This window comes from Mobula birostris, chromosome 9, assembly GCF_030028105.1.
Source record: "Mobula birostris isolate sMobBir1 chromosome 9, sMobBir1.hap1, whole genome shotgun sequence".
Classification (NCBI taxonomy): domain Eukaryota; kingdom Metazoa; phylum Chordata; class Chondrichthyes; order Myliobatiformes; family Myliobatidae; genus Mobula; species Mobula birostris.
In genome coordinates, this window is record NC_092378.1 from 114,887,427 (window position 1) to 114,907,119 (window position 19,693).

At 37.9% G+C, this 19,693-nt stretch overlaps 1 long non-coding RNA gene across 1 annotated transcript; it reads right to left on the reverse strand.

Annotated features, from left to right (window-relative positions):
- Window positions 1–1,932: 1,932 nt before the first annotated feature.
- LOC140203443 (uncharacterized) lies at window positions 1,933–11,045 on the reverse strand. The gene is made up of 4 exons (XR_011887369.1): window positions 10,971–11,045; window positions 10,683–10,820; window positions 5,828–5,877; window positions 1,933–2,005 (listed from the first exon to the last, which is right to left on the reverse strand). It is a non-coding gene; the product is annotated as an uncharacterized lncRNA (long non-coding RNA).
- Window positions 11,046–19,693: the final 8,648 nt, after the last annotated feature.

Genomic DNA, 19,693 nt, shown 5'->3' on the forward strand with positions numbered 1-19,693 from the left:
GCCTGTAAAGAGATTGTACGTTCTCCCTGTGACTGTGTGTATTCTCTCTGGGTACTCCAGTTTCCTCCCACAGTCCAAAGATGTATCGCTTGGTAGGCTAATTGATCACTGTGAATTCTCCTGTGATTAAGCTATGGTTAAATCTGTGGGTGCTAGGTGGACAGGCTCGAAGAGCCAGAAAGGCCTATTCTGTGCTGTATCATAATAAATAAAAAATAAAAATAAATAAAACAGAAATCTGTATTGTTGAATGATTGATTTAACAACAATTTCAATGACAATACTAACCACCATTGCAATTAAACAGACCTCAGAAAGATCAATTAAGTTTTAGACTCAGAAGAAATAATTTAAGAAAAATGCTTATCCTTCCTTGGCCCAGTTTTGTTTGAACAGTATAAAAAGCAGGGTGAAAACTGGTGACAGAGAAGAAAATCTCCACAAAAATATCTAACCCACTATAAAATAACGTACTTGAAAAACAAAAGAAGATCCTCAGGATAATCGTCTATGGATGATGGCGTTCCATTAGAAGTGAGTCTGTAAGCCATACAGCTTAGCTGAAAAGAGAGATAAATAATTTAAGTAAACGATCAGCAGAAAGCCAACAAATCTTACAAAACAAACATATAATTATCTACGTATCCAAATACTGCCTACCTGGGCACAAGTTCATTTGCAGTTATGGGTCTTTCAAAACTTAAACCATCATCTGACAGATTGACTGAACTTCAAAGTTAAACCATTGGTTGTGAAATGCCCGGACATGCTTTGTACACTTATGTTTTAGATAGATTTTAAAAAAAAATTCCCGTGAAGTGGGAAAGAAGACCAGTAGCTTTCAAAGTTTCAAAAATATTATTATAAGGATAACTGGCATTTTAGATATACTCTCTCTAGTTTTAAGTGTACTACTTTCAGTATGTACTCCATTGTAGACAAAGCACTATGTTATAAGCATTAAGGAAGGCACTGGAGAGTGGATTTAAAAAAAATCCCACTACAATACTGAGAAAAAGCAGTATACATTTCTCAACTTGTCATATTCCTTTGATATCAGCTATTGAAAGAATTCCTCAGAAATCCTTTTAGGGTAGAAAATAATTGGCTGTCAACACTGTTGCTGCAAAAGCATGATTAAATGCCTTTATACCATTGCCATGTATGAGGTATCTTACAGCTTGGCGATGTTTATAATAATAAAATGAAACGTTCTTACAATAAAATTTATTCATGAACCCGGTCACTGTTCTATTTGTAACCTTTGTCAATATGAACAGCTCCAAACCCTCACTTTATTAGTAGCAGAATGACACTGCCAACTGTCCATACCAATAGAAATTCCTCAGGCTGAGCCCAGCAATGCTCGACAATGCTAGCCCATCTAGGACATCAACTAGAGAATGCTTCATTTATACAAAGCTGTTGTGCACAAGTGCCATCTTCGAATGCCTCGTTCCCATCTTCCCAATCCTCTTGGAGACTCCAGCACTCAGAGACCAGAGGGAGATGGAAGGAGCAGCCAACTCGAGACTGACTTTCAACACACGTCCACATATTACACCATCATGAAAGCTGTAATGCCTTCATGGGCTATAAACTAGAGATATTAGGTTTTCTCGCAGATCTAAGTGCAGAATATAGCGAAGCTGCAGATACAGGTGGAGAAATGGCAGGAGAAGTTTAATCCTGGCAAATGAAAGGTGTTCCATTTTGGGAAATCTAACGTAAATGGAAAGTACAAGTTTCCGTGGTAGCAGGGCCCGTGGTATTGTGCTGAACTTTAGCTGTGATTCTAGTAGGAATAAGTTGAATTTCAATCTCAATTTATGAAAGAAACATTGTCCAAGGCTAATAATGGTAATCTCGTGTGAACAGCCTCACCTGACTTTCATCAAGCACAGCCCTCTTCTTCTTCACTGCTCCAAGAAGCTGGAAAAATGTGGGGTCATTCAGAGATGTTGCTGCAGCACAACTGAAACCTTGCAGGATAGAGGGTGAGAATCTGAAACAAGCAACAACATTATTAATTCACATGTGAACGGTTCACATCCTTCCAAGTGACGCTGGTCCACAATAGATAGTTAAAACTTCAGCACAAACAGACCCTTTGGCCCATCGAGTCTATTCCTAACCATTCAAACTGCCTTGTCCCATCAACCTACATCTGGACCATAGCCCCCATATCCCTACCATCCATGTACCTATCCAAACTTCTCTTAAACATTGAAATTGAAATCGCACTCACCACTTGAGCTCTCAGCTCGTTCCACACTCTCACCATCCTCTGAGCGAAGATGTTTCCCCTCATGTTCCCCTTAAATGTTTTACCTTTCATCCTTAATCGATGACCTCTAGTTATAGTCTCACCAAACTTCAGTGGAAAAAGCCTTCTTGCATTTACCTTTTGTTTTCCTCTCAATTTTGTATATCTCCATTAACTCTCCCCTCAATCTTCTACTTTATAGGGAATAAAGTTCTAACCTATTCAATCTTTCCTTATAACTCAGGTCCTCTGGTCTTGACAACATCCTTGTAGATAAAACATTTAACGTATTGCAACCATTGAGTTAGTTTCTACCCATGTAGGTGCTTAGATTAACTATCACTGTATATTGCCCCTAATTTGTGGGTGAGTGGGAGAACGTAGGGGAATTTGATGTGAAAGTGAGGATCATCATTAGGGAACAGTCCAGGAATAGTGTAAATGGATGCTCAAAAGGTGACAGACTCAGTGGGTCAAAGAGCCATTTACAATGCTGTATGACTGTTAAGGTACAGGACTTGAACTGACAATGGTGGCTATGGGGAAATTGCATTAAAAGGCAAGCAAGCAACAATTTACATTTGAAGAATTAATCCATAGCCTACAACCTAAATAAATCACCTTAAAGCACAACAACACAATGGGAAAAAAAGTGCTTCTAAGAGAGTTGAAAATAATTGGAAGGAGCCTGTAATCTTGCCTAAAGAGCAGTAAGCTCGAGGGCTGGAAAGTTTCAGGACTTAGCAAAGGAAGACCAAGATGTAGATAAGAGAATGTAGAATGTCAGAGTAGAAAAATGAGAAAAGACAAAAACAAACTCCAAATGTTTCTATGGTTATATCAGAATGACCTGTATCCCAGGGCACAGAAAGAGGAGGTATGGAGCTAACACAAACACTGGCTGTCATCTTTAAAAGTTCCCCAGATTCCAGAATATTTCCCTCAGATTAAAAGGGAACAAGTATAATCCCTCTATTTATGGATGGAGACAGCAAATAGACAACTGCAGATCATCAATATTATGTTAATGAATATGTGGGAGTAAGGAAGTACCAAGATAAGTGGGAATGCTCTTCTTGGAACCAATATCACCTCAATGGTCCAAATGTTTTCTATCTGTAATCTAGCAGTAGCCTAATATCATTAATGGGGAAAATACTGGAATCTATTCTTTAGTGTTGACTGGACACCTAGGAAAATAATAATAATTGGTTTGGGCAGAGTCAACATGGACTTATGAAAAAGAAGTCATGTTTGATAAATTTGTCAGTTTTTTTCCCAGTTTGCAATGGCCAGTATACAAATTAGAGGGAGTTGATAGGTTCCATAAGACCATAAGACATAGGAGCAGAAGTAGGCCATTTGGTCCATCGAGTCTGCTCCACCATTCAATCATGGGCTGATCCAATTCTTCCAGTCATCCTCACTCCCCTGTTTTCTCCCTATACCCTTTGGTGCCCTGGCTAATCAAGACCTATCTATCTCTGCCTTAAATACACCTAATGACTTGGCCTCTACAGCCGCTCGTGGCAACAAATTCCACAGATTTACCACCCGTTGACTAAAGTAATTTCTCTGCATCTCTGTTCTAAATGGACATCCTTCAATCCTGAAATTGTGCCCATTTGTCCTAGACTCCCCTACCATGGGAAATAACTTTGCCATATCTAATTTGTTCAGGCCTTTTAACATTTGGAATGTTTCTATGAGATCCCCCCTCATTTTCCTGAACTCCAAGGAATACAGCCCAAGAGCTGGCAGACGTTCCTCATACGGTAACCTTTTCATTCCTGGAATCATTCTCGTGAATCTCCTCTGGACACTCTCCAATGTCAGTATATCCTTCCTAAAATAAGGAGCCAAAAACTGCACACAATACTCCAAGAGTGGTCTCACGAGTGCCTTACAGAGCCTCAACATCACATCCCTGCTCTTATATCCTATACCTCTAGAAATGAATGCCAACATCGCATTCACCTTCTTCGCCGCCGAATCAACCTGGAGGTTAACCTTTAGGGTATTCTGCACAAGGACTCTCAAGTCCTTTTGCATCTCTGCATTTTGAATTCTCTCTCCATCTAAATAATAGTCTGCCCATTTATTTCTTCCACCAAAGTGCATGACCATACACTTTCCAACATTGTATTCCATTTGCCACTTCTTTGCTCATTCCCCTAAACTATCTAAGACTCTCCGCAGGCTCTCTGTTTCCTCAACACTACCCGCTCCTCCACCTATCTTCGAATCTTTGGTTCGTGAGGGAGAACAGACTTGGCACATGAAGCGAGATTAAGCAGATGGGCTTGTTCTCACCTAGGTTTAGACGAATGAGAGATCGTCTCTTGGAAATGAACAAAATTATTCATTCTGGGGGTTTGTGAAGGTAAATAGAAGGTAGATGTTTTTCTTGGGTGGGATGTCTAGAACCAGGAGTCACAGGTAAAAAATAAGCAGTCACGAATTTGGGAGAGAGATGAGAAGGAAGTTCAGTAAGTAGTGAAACCTGGGAATTCTTGACTAGGGGGACTGAAGAGGCTCAGTCACTGAGTATATTCAATGCAAGACCAATCAAACTTTGTATAATAAGGAAATTAAAAGTTATAGAACTTGTGCAAAAAGTGGCCCTCAACGAAAAGATCAGCCACGATCTTACTGAACGATAGAATAGACATAAGGGGCTAAACTGCTTACTCCAGCTTCATCCTTCTATTGTGTTCTGCAAGCTTACTACAATTTATCTCCTGAAAACTGTAAATATGAATCATGCACATTTTTCTCTCTTTGCAGATTTCTTTTCCAGTTCAGCTGTGTGTAGGAAGTATTCATTTGAGGTTAAGTTGTAAAATGAATTTTTATTTACACTTAACAATCTAACTTTAGTATGGAGTAGTGTAAATTAAGTTAGAACCAATCCTTAAGATAAGGGGAAAATGGCTTTTTTGATTGAACTTTTTATTTTCAACATGATTTATAAATTACACAGTGGATGGCCCATAGAAAAAAATGCCACGGCAGCGCATTAGCGTAGTGATTAGCACAACGCTTTACACTATTCGTGACCGGGGTTCAACTCCTGCTGCTGCCTGGAAGGAGTTTGTGCGTTACGTTCTCCCCATGTTCAGGTGGGTTTCCTCCGGGTGCTCCGGTTTCCTCCCACAGCCCAAAGCACTACCGATTGGGAGGTGAAGTGGTCATTGTAAATTGTCCTGCAATTGGGCAATGCAGCTCAAAGAACAGGAAGGGCCTATTCTGTGCATATCTCAATAAATAAATAAATTTTAAAACTCTTCAAAAGATCATTTCAAAAATAATAAGGCCTTCAGTAATTAATGACAGAAGGCTGTTAACCTGAAACATTCATTATTGTTGCCTCTTCTGTTACGTATTAACAGTAATTTGTTTTTATTAAATTTCTACTTTTAATAAGCACTTTTTAAAAGGAAATATTGTACTTTGTGAAATATAGTTCTTTACAGGAACAGAAATCAGGATACAGAATGATGAATCAGGCAGTTTAAAAAAGTATTATATCTAGACGGTCATAAGATAAAAATTACTTACATTTCAAAATTCTTATTTTTACCCACGATATTTCCAAAGAACACAGCAGCCTATGTAGAAGAAGTAATAAAACATTAGAATGTAGGAGTGACTGCTTTTATAAAATGTAAACTTAAAGTAGCACTACATAATAATAGTTGAACAAAAATGATCATGTTGTTTAGTAAATTTTTTAATAGTAATAAACAATTCTATAGAAGCAATGAAAAAAGTGAAAAAGGTTTGCAAAGATTTGAAATGTCCTATAAAACTTTAACAAACTTCTATAGATGTGTGCTGGAGAGTGTATTGACTGGTTGCATCGTGGCCTGGTATGGAAACACCAATGCCCTTGTACAAAAAGTCTACGAGAGTAGTTGATGCGGTCCAGTCCATCACAACATAGCCCTCCCCACCACTGAGCACATCTACATAGAGCACTGTCACAGGAAAGCAGCATCTATCATCAATCATCCAGGCCATGCCCTCTTCTAGTTGTTGCCATCAGGAAGGTGGTACAGGAACTTCAGAGCCTGCACCACCAGGTTCAGAAACAGTTATTACCCCATGACCATCAGACTCTTGTTCCAAAGAGGATAATTTCATTCACCCCATCACTAAACTCTTCCACAACCAATGGACTTATTTTCAAGGACACTTCATTTCACGTTCTCGATATTTATTACTTATTTATTATAATTATTATTTCTTCTTTCTTTCTGTATTTTCACAGTTTTTTGGTTTTTACTTTGGGTATTGTTGCCTGTCCTAGAGGATATGGCCTTTCATTGATTCTATTGTGTTTCTTGTATTTATTGTGATTGCTCACAAGAAAATGAATCTCAGGCTTGTATATAGACATGGATGTACTTTGATAATAAATTTACTTTGAGCTTTTGAACTTTGAATTGGTCTTTTCAATCACCTAAGAGACTTTGTTCTCCTTTTTTAATCCTTTATTAGATGAACATCATCTCATTTAAATGAACTTCATCACTCAATGAGTTTTCAAAACCTAGGCCTCTGTATCTCACTCTGCAGCTGAATCCTCAAATTCTTCATTGGGGACCCATTAGTGTGGATCAGTAGTAACATCTCCTCTTTGCTGACAATCAACACAGCTGTACCTCAAGGATGATTGTTTGGCCCACAGCTCTACTCTCTCTACATTCACGACTGTGTGGCTAGGCAGAGCTCAAACAGTAGCTATAAGTTTGCCAATATTTTTGGCAGAACCTCAGATGGCAACGAGAAGGCATGCTGGAGTAAGATAGATCAACTGGTTAAGTGATGTCACAACAACAACTTGCACAAAACATCAGCAAGATCAAAAAATTAAGAGTAGACTTCAGGAAGGGGAAGTCTGGAGAACTCACTCCAGTACTCACTGAGGGATCAGTAGTGGAAAGGGTGAGCATCAACATCTCCAAGGATCTATCTTGGGCTCAACATGTGGATGCAATCATGAAGAAGGTGACCAGCAGCTCTACTTCATTAGAAGTTTGAGGAGACTTTGTATGTCACCAAAAACGCTGGAAAATTTCTATAGATATTGAATACAGAGCATCCTGACTGGTTGCATCACTGTCCATTATAGAGACTCCAATGCACAGGATCACAACAGGCTGCAGAGGGTTTTAGACTCAACCAGCTCCATCATTGGCAAGACCTTCCCCACCATCGAGCCAGCACATCTTCAAGAGACAGTACCTCAAAAAGGTCACATCCACCACTAAAGACCCTCACCATCTGGGACATAACCACTTGGCATTACTAACATGGGGAGGAGGTACAGGAGCCTGTAGACCCATACTCAATGTTTTAATAACAGTTTCTTCCCCCCACCCCCCGCCATCAGATTTCTGAACTGTCCATGAACACCACCTCATTATTTATCATTTTCACTATTATTTTTGTAACTTATGGCTATTTATTGTGTACTGCACATTATGCTGCTGCAAAACAACAAATTCCGTGACTTATGTCAATAATAATAAACCTGTTTTTGATTTTATTACCTTTTTTCCCATTTAACCATATTTAAGCTCGAAAATGACTCTTTAAATTTCCAGTCTACTTTGATATCAAAAACACTTCCTGCTCTCCAGGGGAAATGCCTTTTTACTTTAGTTGACTTTGAATCCTTGGAGTGTTCCCTTGCCCTTTAAATTTAAACTTGAGAATCCTTGTTCTTTTCAAACTTGGTCTCTCACTCCATGGCTTTTTATGCTGGGCCCTCATTCTTGGTTCAATGTTCAAAAGCTCAAAGTGCACTTATGATCAAAGAACGTATACTTTATACCACCTTGAGATTTGTCTCCTTACAGGCAGTCATGAAAGAAAGAACCCCGATAGAACACAGTTCGTTGTTAAACTATATGCTATTGGTTGGTTAAACTTAACCTCCTGCACTCATGCTTGTTTCTCATGATCCAGAGAAGACCAGAGCTTTGATGCAGGTTGGGAATACCAATTATTGGGATCTCCTCAATGAGCCATACAAAACAAAATAACTCATTGGCACAGGGCTCCTCAACACCTAATATAATCCATATGAAAGCATTAGAATACATTCTTATACAAAAATAGGTTGGAAAGACCAGCATCTTCAAGCACTAATTCCCGTATAGTCAAAAAGACTAGCAGGTAAACCACTAACCATGCTCACATGCTTACAAAGATCTGCTGAAGATCGTTCTGCAAGTACTGATAATTGGCTTTCTGTCACTAATGTACGGTGGCTCTTGCTGGCTGCCCCCTTCACATCCTTAGGTGTGTTGGTTGTTAATGCAAAAGGATGCATTTCACTGTATAGTCTGATGTATGACTGGGATAAATAAATGAATCTGATCCAAGCTGATCTGTTCCAGATTTCAGCTCCTTCATTAGCCTTGGACAGATTTAGATTCAGCTGGGAAATCCGTTACACTAGTCAATAGATGTTCTCTAACTCCAGTCCATAATAAAGCTTTCCTAATGAATACTTAATTGTTAGAAGAAGGGCTTTGGAAAGGCGAAGCCCTTCTGGTTCAGCAATGTGGGGAGCAAACCAACAAATCCCATTCCTCCCTGTAACCAAGCTCCTCACATTCCCATTGTCTCCACCAATGCTACCACTGACCTACATAACAACTGATCTACCACCCTGCACAACTTTGGGATACGGAAGGAAAACAGAGCACCGAAAGGCAGAATGTTTGCAATTTCACACAACCAGCACCAGTGGTCAGCACGGCACATGGACGATCACTGAAGATGTGAGGCATCAGATCCACTTGCTATGCCACTGTGTCATCTAACTGTGGAGTTTGGTCTCACTTCAGATAGCGAAGTTAAAAAAAAAAATCAAAGCTGGCTTCCCAAAGCAGTTCTGACCCACACATATGCCTTTAACAAACCATTAAAAAATTCTTCTTCTCTTCTTCATGTGCCTTGCATGTTACACACTTGGCTGATCATGGCTTTCCACATCGAACGATCCCATGCAGTGTCAATGATATCTCGCACACTTAGATCTGTTAGTTTTTTCACAGTGTCCATATATTTTCTTTTTTGCCTTCCTCTTCCGCGTTTCCCAGGCATACGGCCTTGTAACGTAAGGCATTCTATTTCTCCCTTTCTGATGACATGGCCCAGGAATTTAAGTTTCCTCTCATTTAATGTTCTCACTAAAGTTCTTTTTGTATGGGCACATTGGAGTACTGTCTCATTAGTTACCCTATCTCTATATGATATTTTCAGCATTCTTCTAAGAAACCACATTTCTGTTGCTTCTAAGTTTCTTTGGAGTTCTGGTGTTATAGTCCATGTTTTGGAAGCATACAGCAAGATTGACCAGATGTAACATTTTAGTAGCCTAAGCCTTGTTGTCGTAGAAATGTGTCTGTTGGTAAAAATGGGTCTCATTTTTTGGAAGTTGGTTTTGCAATGGCAATTCTTCTTTTTATTTCTACTTTACTTCTAGCATCTTGTGATATAAAGCTACCAAGGTAATTAAAGCTGGTCTTTTGTTCAATCTCTTGGTTACTGATGTACAATTGGCAGTTAGGAGTATCCTGTTGTTTTGATATTACCATACATTACAGTTTTTTACAGTTGACGGTTAGACCAAAATCTGCACTAGTTTGTACTTCTTTGTCTAGGAGGATTTGTAGGTCTTCTGCAGCACTTGCTATTAGGGTGGTATCGTTTGCATATCTTATATTGTTGATGTTAACACCTCCAATTTTTATCCCATCTAGGTCTTCTACTTCTCTGAGAATCACTTCACTAGAGATATTAAACAATTCCGGTGAGCCAACGCATCCCTGTCTAACTCCTCTTTGAATTTTAGTCCAGCTGCTTATATTATCATCAATTTTTACCGCCGCCGTTTGGTTCCAATATAAATTTTGAAGCAGTTGTTGGTCCCTTCCGTCAATGTTTAGTTTAGCAAGAATTTGAAATAATTTTTTCATGTTGCATTTTGTCGAATGCTTTCGTGAAATCAATAAAACGTAAAAAGATGTCATTTTGATATTCAATTGCCCTTTCTGAAAGCATTCGTAGTATGAAAATTGTGTTCCTAGTTCCTCTATCCTCAATAAACCCATATTGCAGTTTAGAAGTTTCTAAGTTTCTGGCCTTGACTTGTTTTTAATTTGAATTTTAAAAAAATTGCTAAATATCACATCACGTGCACACTGTGTACCTCATTTCCTACATTACAAAAGTATCCATACCTCAGGCTGGACTTGTGGCATGTACTATATAAATATAAATTACTTTTGTCAGAGGAACGCCTCTGCAGATCAGCAGTGGCAACACAGCACAGTGGCATTACAATTAAGCCATTTCCATCACGTTCCATCCAATTAAACAGAACACAATCACCTACCTGACTGGGTACCCACTGTTTATTATTGACATCCTGAAGATTTAGATCTGAAGTGAGAAATGTGGGCGGGATCTCCTTAACTAAAGCGCTTGGAATTTTCTTTACAGCGCTTACTGGGTTATTTTCCGTCTGCAAAACCTGGTGTGAGAATGAAAAGCAGTTTAGTTAAGGAGGACAATGTACTTTGTGAGCAACAATTGAGGATTTCGCCAAACTACTTGAGCTGAATTAAATATAAAGCTGAACTGAGGTTTAGCCCTATTAGTAGGCATTTTTAGGATCACTTACTTGTAGTGTTATAAACTGTTGAGCAGGTTGCAGTGCCTCTTGAATATTGCTGATGAATGTAACATCGGTGGTCACGCTGGCAAGCACAGTACGATCAACACGTTGAAACATACTAACCGAAACACCAGTCACCAAGGTTCCCAGCCTGACCAGATTGTTCCTATCATTGAACTAATGGAAGGGAAATAAATAAATTCCAAGCAGCAGAACAAGCTCCAACATTAATTTTAACTTGATACTGAATTAGGAACTTGCCACAGTTCTTCCAACAAAGAAAACCGAAATAAAGTGGACCAGGAAGCAACAGAATTTGTCTTCATTTTAAATTTCTTTTGTGGCATATTGAAGGTGCGGAATTCCACCTTCAAAATCGCCAGATATAACTTTTGCTTTCTTGGAATCTTCAAATTCCAGCCTTGCACCCTTTAGACACCTATACACTGACAGGTTTCCAAAACTTACAGATCATGCATATTTTCAAAATGTTCATTATGACGGAACAAAGATAAGATTTGTGGAACACGTATCTTAAAACAACAATAGTTGGATTATTAGTCATTAGTAAATTAATATAGAGCTTTGAAATGGCAGTGGGTTATCCCAAATTATTTAGGTGCTTTGTTTCAAAGGTTTGCGCTATTTTCCAGAAGTTGACTCTTTTCTACAAGGATATGGATTGACTACATAGTAATAGATCAAATACAAATGGTCTCTTTCAGCCCATGGATTCTTTTTTAAGCAAGTCTCATCCCCATCCTGCCTGTCTTCATGGTTAGAGAATCCAAAAACTCTTACTTTTCACAAGAAAATCACACTGCAGACTGAGACTGCTTCAGTACTTATAACTGTTTTTTGAAAGCCCAGAACATTGCATGGCATTTTTATTCCTACATATTTTCAGTATACTTTATACTGTTAAAATATTTATATTAATTCAGCTCCTTGCTTATTCAGACCCTACCTGGAAATCAGTACTTGATAACTTGGTTATAATTTGGTTGGATTGGCCAACGTTCCAGCCTCTGACACTACTCAGACTTGGCAAAGATTTCTCGACATTAGCAGCTTCGATATTTTCAATCTGTGTCACTGACAGCCCCACAGCGGATTGTTGCAAGTTAGTCAGTGTGGTGGCTGACAAGTTTGAAATTTTATTCACCAATGACCTTGACAGCTGCAGAAACAGAAATAAGAGAAAAATAGGAAATAAAACTAAATGGCTTAATGAACAAAAAATTAGGAAGCATGCAAAATATTCTTCCTCAATGTTGATTCATCTAGGTTTGTCACTGCTTAAAGATGCCAATGATTGAATTGCAACATTGCAAAATGGCTTCAAAAGTAAAATCAAGCTGGATATTTAAAGTGCAGATCACCGAGAATAATATTACTCCCTCCTCGCCCAATCTTTATTTCTTCTCCAACTCTCTTCCCAGAAAGTCAGTCTTATATTTAAAACTGTAAGTGGTCATATTCCCACCAGACGACAGATGTACTTGCACAGTGCAAGCAGAGTGGGTCCATTCCTCATTAGCCTTTGAACGTACTTTTCCCTATTTACCTTAATCTGTTCATCAGCTGCTGCTTCAGTTGATATGTTGATCTCACAGCGCTTGTTCACCGTTTCAATAATAAGCAATGCTTGTTCTCCGTTCACATTTTCAAGTAAATTTGTGTCGGAAATGAAGCAAATCAGGGAATTTGGAATCCTAAAGCAATTGAGATTTATCATCAGCTCTCTAAATGTAGATATGAGGATTCAAACATGTATAATACATTGTAATGACATAATATTGTTTAAATCTTGTACTTATAAAGATGCCTTAGAAAGAGATTTCTGAGCTCAAGTAGTTATGTTCTGGTTGAATTTGTGAACTAAATTTATTTTTCTGTACATAAACATTTTTCTAATGCAGTCTGCAGCTGAATCTGTATTTCAAAGTACACTGATTACCAAATGACTTATTAATTTCCATCACACGCTGTAGAGCTCTATGAAGCAGGATAGTAGGTATGCTTTGCTAGAGATAATTGGGCTAATTATCAGTTAGATCCAGTTTTATAATTTTCTAATGGCAGATTCTGCACATTTATTCAAAGGTGTTTGCTGTCCTGAGGCAAATTAGGGTGGATAGTTCCCCAGGTCCTGACAAAGTGTGACCTTGGACTGATGTCAGGCTCACCTGCCTATAATTTCCTGGTTTATTTGTAGAGCCTTTCTTAAACAGTGGAATAATGTTAGCAATCCTCCGGTACCTCACTTGTGGCTAAGTATAATTTAAATATCTCTGGTAGACATATATATGTATTTGGATAGACAGAGACTGATTACGGATAGTCAGCATGGCTTTGTGCATGGTAGATTACGTCTAACCAATCATAGAGTTCTTTGAGGAAGGTACCAGGAAAGTTGATGAAGGCAAAGAAATGGATTTTGTCTACATGGACTTTACCAAAGCTTTTGACAAGGTCCCGCATGGGAGGTTGGTCAGGCAGGTTCAGTTGCTTAGCATTCAAGAAGAGGTGGTAAATTGGACTAAACATTTGCTTTGTGGGAGAAGCCAGAGAGGCATCAATGATCTGGATGATAATGTGGCTAACTGGATCTACAGATTTGTGGATGGCACCAAGATTGGGGGCATAATGATGGACTCCAGCTGGAAAAATGAGCTGAACAATGCAGGGGGAAATATTACAGATAAGTGGAAAGGGTTGCACTTCGATACGATCAACCTAGGTATGTCTTACCTGGTGAATGGTAGGGCACTGAGGAGTGGGGTAGTACAAAGGCATCTGGGAATATAGCTCCATAATTCATTGAAAATGGCAGCATAGGTAGATAGGTTTGGAAAGAAAGCTTTTGGCATGTTTGCTTTTGGCTCATAAATCAAAGTACTCAGTATGGAAGATGGGACATTATGTTGAAGTTGTATAAGACATTGGTGAGGGCTAATTTGGACTATTGTACAGTTTTGGTCACCTACCTACAGGAAAGATGTAAATAAGGTTGAAAGAGTACAGAGAAATACTTACAAGGATATTGCAGGGACTGGAGGACCTGAGTTATAGAGAAAGACTGAATAGGTTAGGACTTTATTCCTTGGAACATAGAAGATTGAGGGGAGTTTTGATAGAAGTGTACAAAATTATGAGAGGTATAGATAGGGTAAATGTAAGCAGGGTTTTTCCATTAAGGGGTTGGGTGGGACTACAACAAGAGATCATGGGTTAAGGGTGAAAGGTGAAAAGTTTCAGATGAACATGAGGGAAAACCTCTTCACTCAGTGGGTCATGAGAGTGTGGAATGAGCTGCCAGCGCAAGTGGTGCATGCATGCTTGATTTCAATGTTTTAGAGAAGTTTGGATTGGTACATAGATAGTTGGGGTATGCATGGCTCTGATCCAGATGCAGGTCGATGAGACTAGGCAATGTAAATGGGTTAGCACAACTAGGTGGGCCAAGGGGCCTGTTTATGTGCTGTACTTTTCCATGACTCTATGTTTAAGAAAAATATGCATATTTTCAAATTATATTCATTTTCTGACAGTGAAAAAATATTTGTTGAATACATACCCCAAAATATTAATATTTTGATTTTTAGTCACCAGCAAATTAATATAGAACTTTGAGACAGCAACGGATAGTGTCAGGTTATTTAGAAGTGCCTTATTTTCAGAGTCTGCTGCAAAGTCTTGAAGCTGCATGAAGTAGATTGAGAGAAATCACAAATACTCTAAATTTCTGGTTGAGTAGATATAAAACTTAAAATATAATAACTTTTAGCTTGAATATGGTGATGATAAATTTGCATTTATATATCAGCTACCACAGTGATCACAGGAAATCACAAAATGCACTATGCTTCAACCTTCCAATGTTGACTAGACCAATAGTCATAATGCACACCCCTGTATTTATAAACCTTTGCTTCAACCAATTGCATACTCTATTTTTTTCATGTTGGCATGTTCTTTGTTTCATTTCACAAACTGTGAAAAATATTAAGTGCCTTTGCCTTTGTCTTAATTTTGTACTTACGGCAATTACAATCTACTCCAAGTCAAACACGCTGCAAGATTCAATATTGTAACCATTAAAAAAAATGGAGTTTGAAGGGATTTATCCTGTTGCTTCATTGTTTTAAATCCTTCCATAAATGATTTTGTCATTTCCATCCAAACAGCATGTCATTTGTAGAGCCAATTCAAATGGCACTTCAATTCTTATCTTAAGAGTTCCATTCTCTTAAATTACATTCAAAGGCCCAATTACCACTTACAGTGGTGTTCACATTGTCAAGAACTTTAAATTTACAACACTTAATATCCAGGAAAACATTTAGGAAACTGGGTTAACATTAGAATTACAACCCACTCGTAAGTGCAACATTGTTAAAGTTTAGGCAGCAAAACATAAATTACTGACTGGTTGCATCATGGCCTGGTATAGAAACACCAATGCCCTTTTCCGTTCAAAGTCTACAAAAAGTAGTGAATATAACCCAGTCCATCCCCACCAGTGAGCACATCTACAAGGAGCGTTGTCACAGGAAAGCAGCATCCATCAGCAAGGATTCCCACCAACCAGGACACACTCTTTTCATGCTGCTGCATCAGGAAGGAGGTGCAGGAGCCTCAGGATCCACACCATCAGGTTCAGGAACAGTTATTACCCTCAACCATCAGGCTCTTGAACCAGTTGGGATAACTTCACTCAACCCAACACTGAACCTACAAACTGTGGATGCACTTTCAAGCACTCCTTATCTCATGTTCTCGATATTTATTGCTTATTTATTATCTTTTCTCTTTTTGTACTTACTTAATTTGCTATGTTTGCATATTGGCTGTTTATCTTGTGTGTGGGTTTTAATTGATTCAGTGCTTTTTTTGTAACTACTGTGTATGCCCACAATAAAGTGAATCTCAGGGTTGTATATGGTGACACATATGTACTTTAATAATAACTTTGAGCTTTGAATATATTTCTCCAAACATGACAGGCTAGAAAACTGACAATAGTTTTCAGAAACTGACAAACATCTGAGGTTATGATACATTGAGCAGCCCTTAAACATGCCATGTCTTCCTCTGGTAAGCCTTTGTTAGAATCAACAGGCCCTGAAGTGCCCTCTGTTTTGAACTGAAACTAACTCCTTGTTCAGAATGACTCTCAGTGCAGACTTTCTGCCTGGCCAGGGACTGACCCTGAGATCAGTGGCAGAAACCAAGGCAAGATTCTCAGTCCATCCTGCAGCATAGGTAATGGACACCAACTGTAAATCTTCCTGCTATTGTTTATGGGTATGTTTCAACGTTAAAAACATGACATCAGCATTACCACCAGTTGGCATTCAGCCCAATTTGTGCCTCCTGGAATTTTCATGAAATAACTGTGGTTATCTGAAATGTTTGTTTCCTCCTAAGCCTCCATTTTAAGGTGAATTGATGCAGGTGAATCAGTTCCTGAGACTGACTGTTCAGATGTGGACAACAATGCAAAATTACTCCGTATCATTTACAATTTCTTAGATACCTAAAGCTAGGTGTGAACTTTCTGGACTGTCTTTAATCCCTGAACTACTAAACCAATTGCCACTATCAGCTACATCTCTCTCAAGAGCATATTTAAATATTCATTGAAAAGAGGCCAATTCTTCAAAGAACTCAAATTATTTCTGTGCTTAAGAGTAAATAGAAACTTATGTACAATTGATTCATTGGCGAAAGACTGAAGATCTGTTGGGGACACATGATTCATAAAGAGTCCCAAGTAATGAGTGAACCAAGCAGTGGAGTTCAGGACAGGATCGGTAACACTGTAGCATTTTGGTTGAGGATCTGTTGCACAAAGTGAACAAAAGATTAGAATGATAAATAATGAATTATAATAAAAATATAAAATTAACTTTACAAGCTAATTTTGATTCTTACAAATTTTAGTCATTTTATTTCTTAATAGCTTAAGCAAAAACTATCACTGTTCATTTCTGATGACTCAATCCACCTCTAAAGATTCTAGTTTATGTCGTCGTATTTTCACAGGAAGTACTAAAAAATAACTGAACTGCTCAATTTATTATTTAATACAATTATAAGAAGATAATAACATTCTAGCTCTCAGTTGCTAACAGGACCTTTTGTATAATTGAGACTACTATAATATAAAAGCTGTAAATTCTGTAAGCTTCAAACTGAATGGCACATGTTACAGGATTGATCTATGTGCCTATTACACACTTCTTTGTGGTAGGAATATTTTTTGTGAGTATAAATGTCATATTAGGACCAAATTTTCTGCTTCATACTCAAAAATGATAACTCTACTCAATCCAATCAGAGTGCAGACCAGCAGAATAGAGAGAAGAGTTTCAGTAAGCATTTATCTGTAATTGCTTGTTGCTCAATTGACAATTTCACAACTTTCCTGTATTTGGACCTTACATTATAAAACTTTGCATGTAATTTTAAACATATCCCAAAGAATTTCTAACTATTAGATTTGTCAAATAAATTTTTAATATATTTATTTAATTTACTCAGTTACATTAATGAGTTCCTATTATATTAATTTTATTATACATGTAACATACTATAAAATAAGAATATTACATTACCTTGCTGTAGGTAAGTTCTGATGCCCTGGTAGATTTCCACTTTTTTGTCAGAGGAAAAGTCACTATAGCGACTACTCAATGTTTTCACACTGTAATATAAAAATAAATTACGAGATATACTTTCTTGTACTCTGTATTCTTCTATGTAGAAACTAATAAAATATTGAAAAGAAAATAAATTATTAATTATTATTACAGCATTTCTAACTATAAGCAATGCATATGAAAAATCTCTAATATAATCAGTAAATGGAAAAGTGTCCAGGGAAGTTCAAATGAACATTCCATTGTACTTCTACTTCTCCTACACATAAGAAGTCTTTAGATGGATTTAATGTAGTTGATCAACTTTCCTGGATTAATATCTAAATTAGACCAATCACAAAATTTTAAGGGGCTGTTGAAAAGTTTTCACAATTTTAATAATGGTGATTCAAAACATCATCTGTTTTAGAAATGAGCTTTTTGGAAATAATGCTCAACTTGCTTTTGGTTTTATTGAGGTTAATTGGTTGGGCAAAGGAGATGTCCAAGGATGACACCTTCTGCCAGATTAAGCAGCTCAGCTATGCAGAAGGAGGATGTCCAGGAATGTGAGAAATGGTTAGTGTTTTTAAATTGCTCCTGATCCAATCTGTAGTAAGCTATCCTTGGAAAATGGCATTTGACTCGGTTATGGAGACTAGTTCCATTGGGATCTGGTCCAGATATGCTAGAATTCTTACACGTAGGGTAGCTGTGCAATGTAGAGTAACATCCTCTCCCTCTTGTTTGTACTGGCACCTTTTCACAAAGGGGCTGAGAACATTTTGCAGCTCCTTGTTCCAGTGTCATTTGATCTCAGCCAAAACAGACTGGAGATCTATCAGAATCGTTCAGTCCACATGCCCCAATAGCTCCAGTTTCAGATTTATTTATCACATATGCTACATCGAAACACACAGTGAAGTGCACCATTTGCATTAACAACCAACACACCTGAGGATGTTCTGGGGGCAGCCTGCAAGTGAACATTACTTACAGGTGTCAGAATTGCCAGATTCTAAAAACATCCCAACTTGTTACACAGAGACTATTTATCACAGGAGCTAGTAATTAATTTTCATGTCACTAAACATTGGTGACAATCAACTTACACAGTCCTCAGTACTGAAGAAATGGGATATAAAAATAAATAAGTTAATTGATTGATTTACATGATGAGGAAATAACTCCTTTGTCCTATCATCTAATCAATCTAGAGGTTCCTGTGCAAGACCAGTTCACTGTTTAATAGCTGGACAAACAGGTAATAAATTTGGTCAGTATATTCAAAATTGAAAACAAAACTTATGCTGTATTTGGATTAGAGTTTTCCTAAATCAATGGTTCCTTGGAAAGGAGTAATGTAGAAAGTAATCATGCTGTTCTAAAGCAAGCCAGTGTCGATTTTAATCATTCCTGTAGCATACATTTTCACTTAAATGATACATTAAACATCTTACATAGAGCTTTGTGAATCCATTATGTGAACAAAGTGTATTTCAGATTGGCTTGGATTGATAGCTAAGGGTTAATTAGCAAAGGCCCAACTCTCCAATACAGATTTGTTTCTAAACTGGATGATGTAATGAGAAATCTGATATTTCATCCTCATGAAATGATGTCAGAATTTAATAAATGAAGAATACATTATAAACAGGCACAGTTATATTTACATTTTCCTGTAAGGAAGGCACTCGACTTCAAGGGTGTTGTTGGAAACCAGGAGGTCATTGGTGATGAAAGGCAAATAGGGATTTAGCCTAAAGTTCAGCCATTTATCCTGTTCTATGCGACTGAGACCAGGTAAGTTGATTACAAACTGAGGCCAAAGACCCTTTACGATGGCAGCTTGGTTTGCATCTGTCAGATTTTCCTGGAAGTGAAAAAAGGAGAAGAGTTTGTTATTATGAACACAATTGCTGGAAGATAGAGAATGTTCATGCCACTAGACAGGATATGAAATATTGCTCCTCCAATTGAGTGAGGCCTTATTGTGGCAGAAGAGGAGGCCATGAACTGAAATGTTGGAATGGGAATGGGAAGACTAATTGAAATGGGTGGCCACCAGAAATCTTGCCTTTT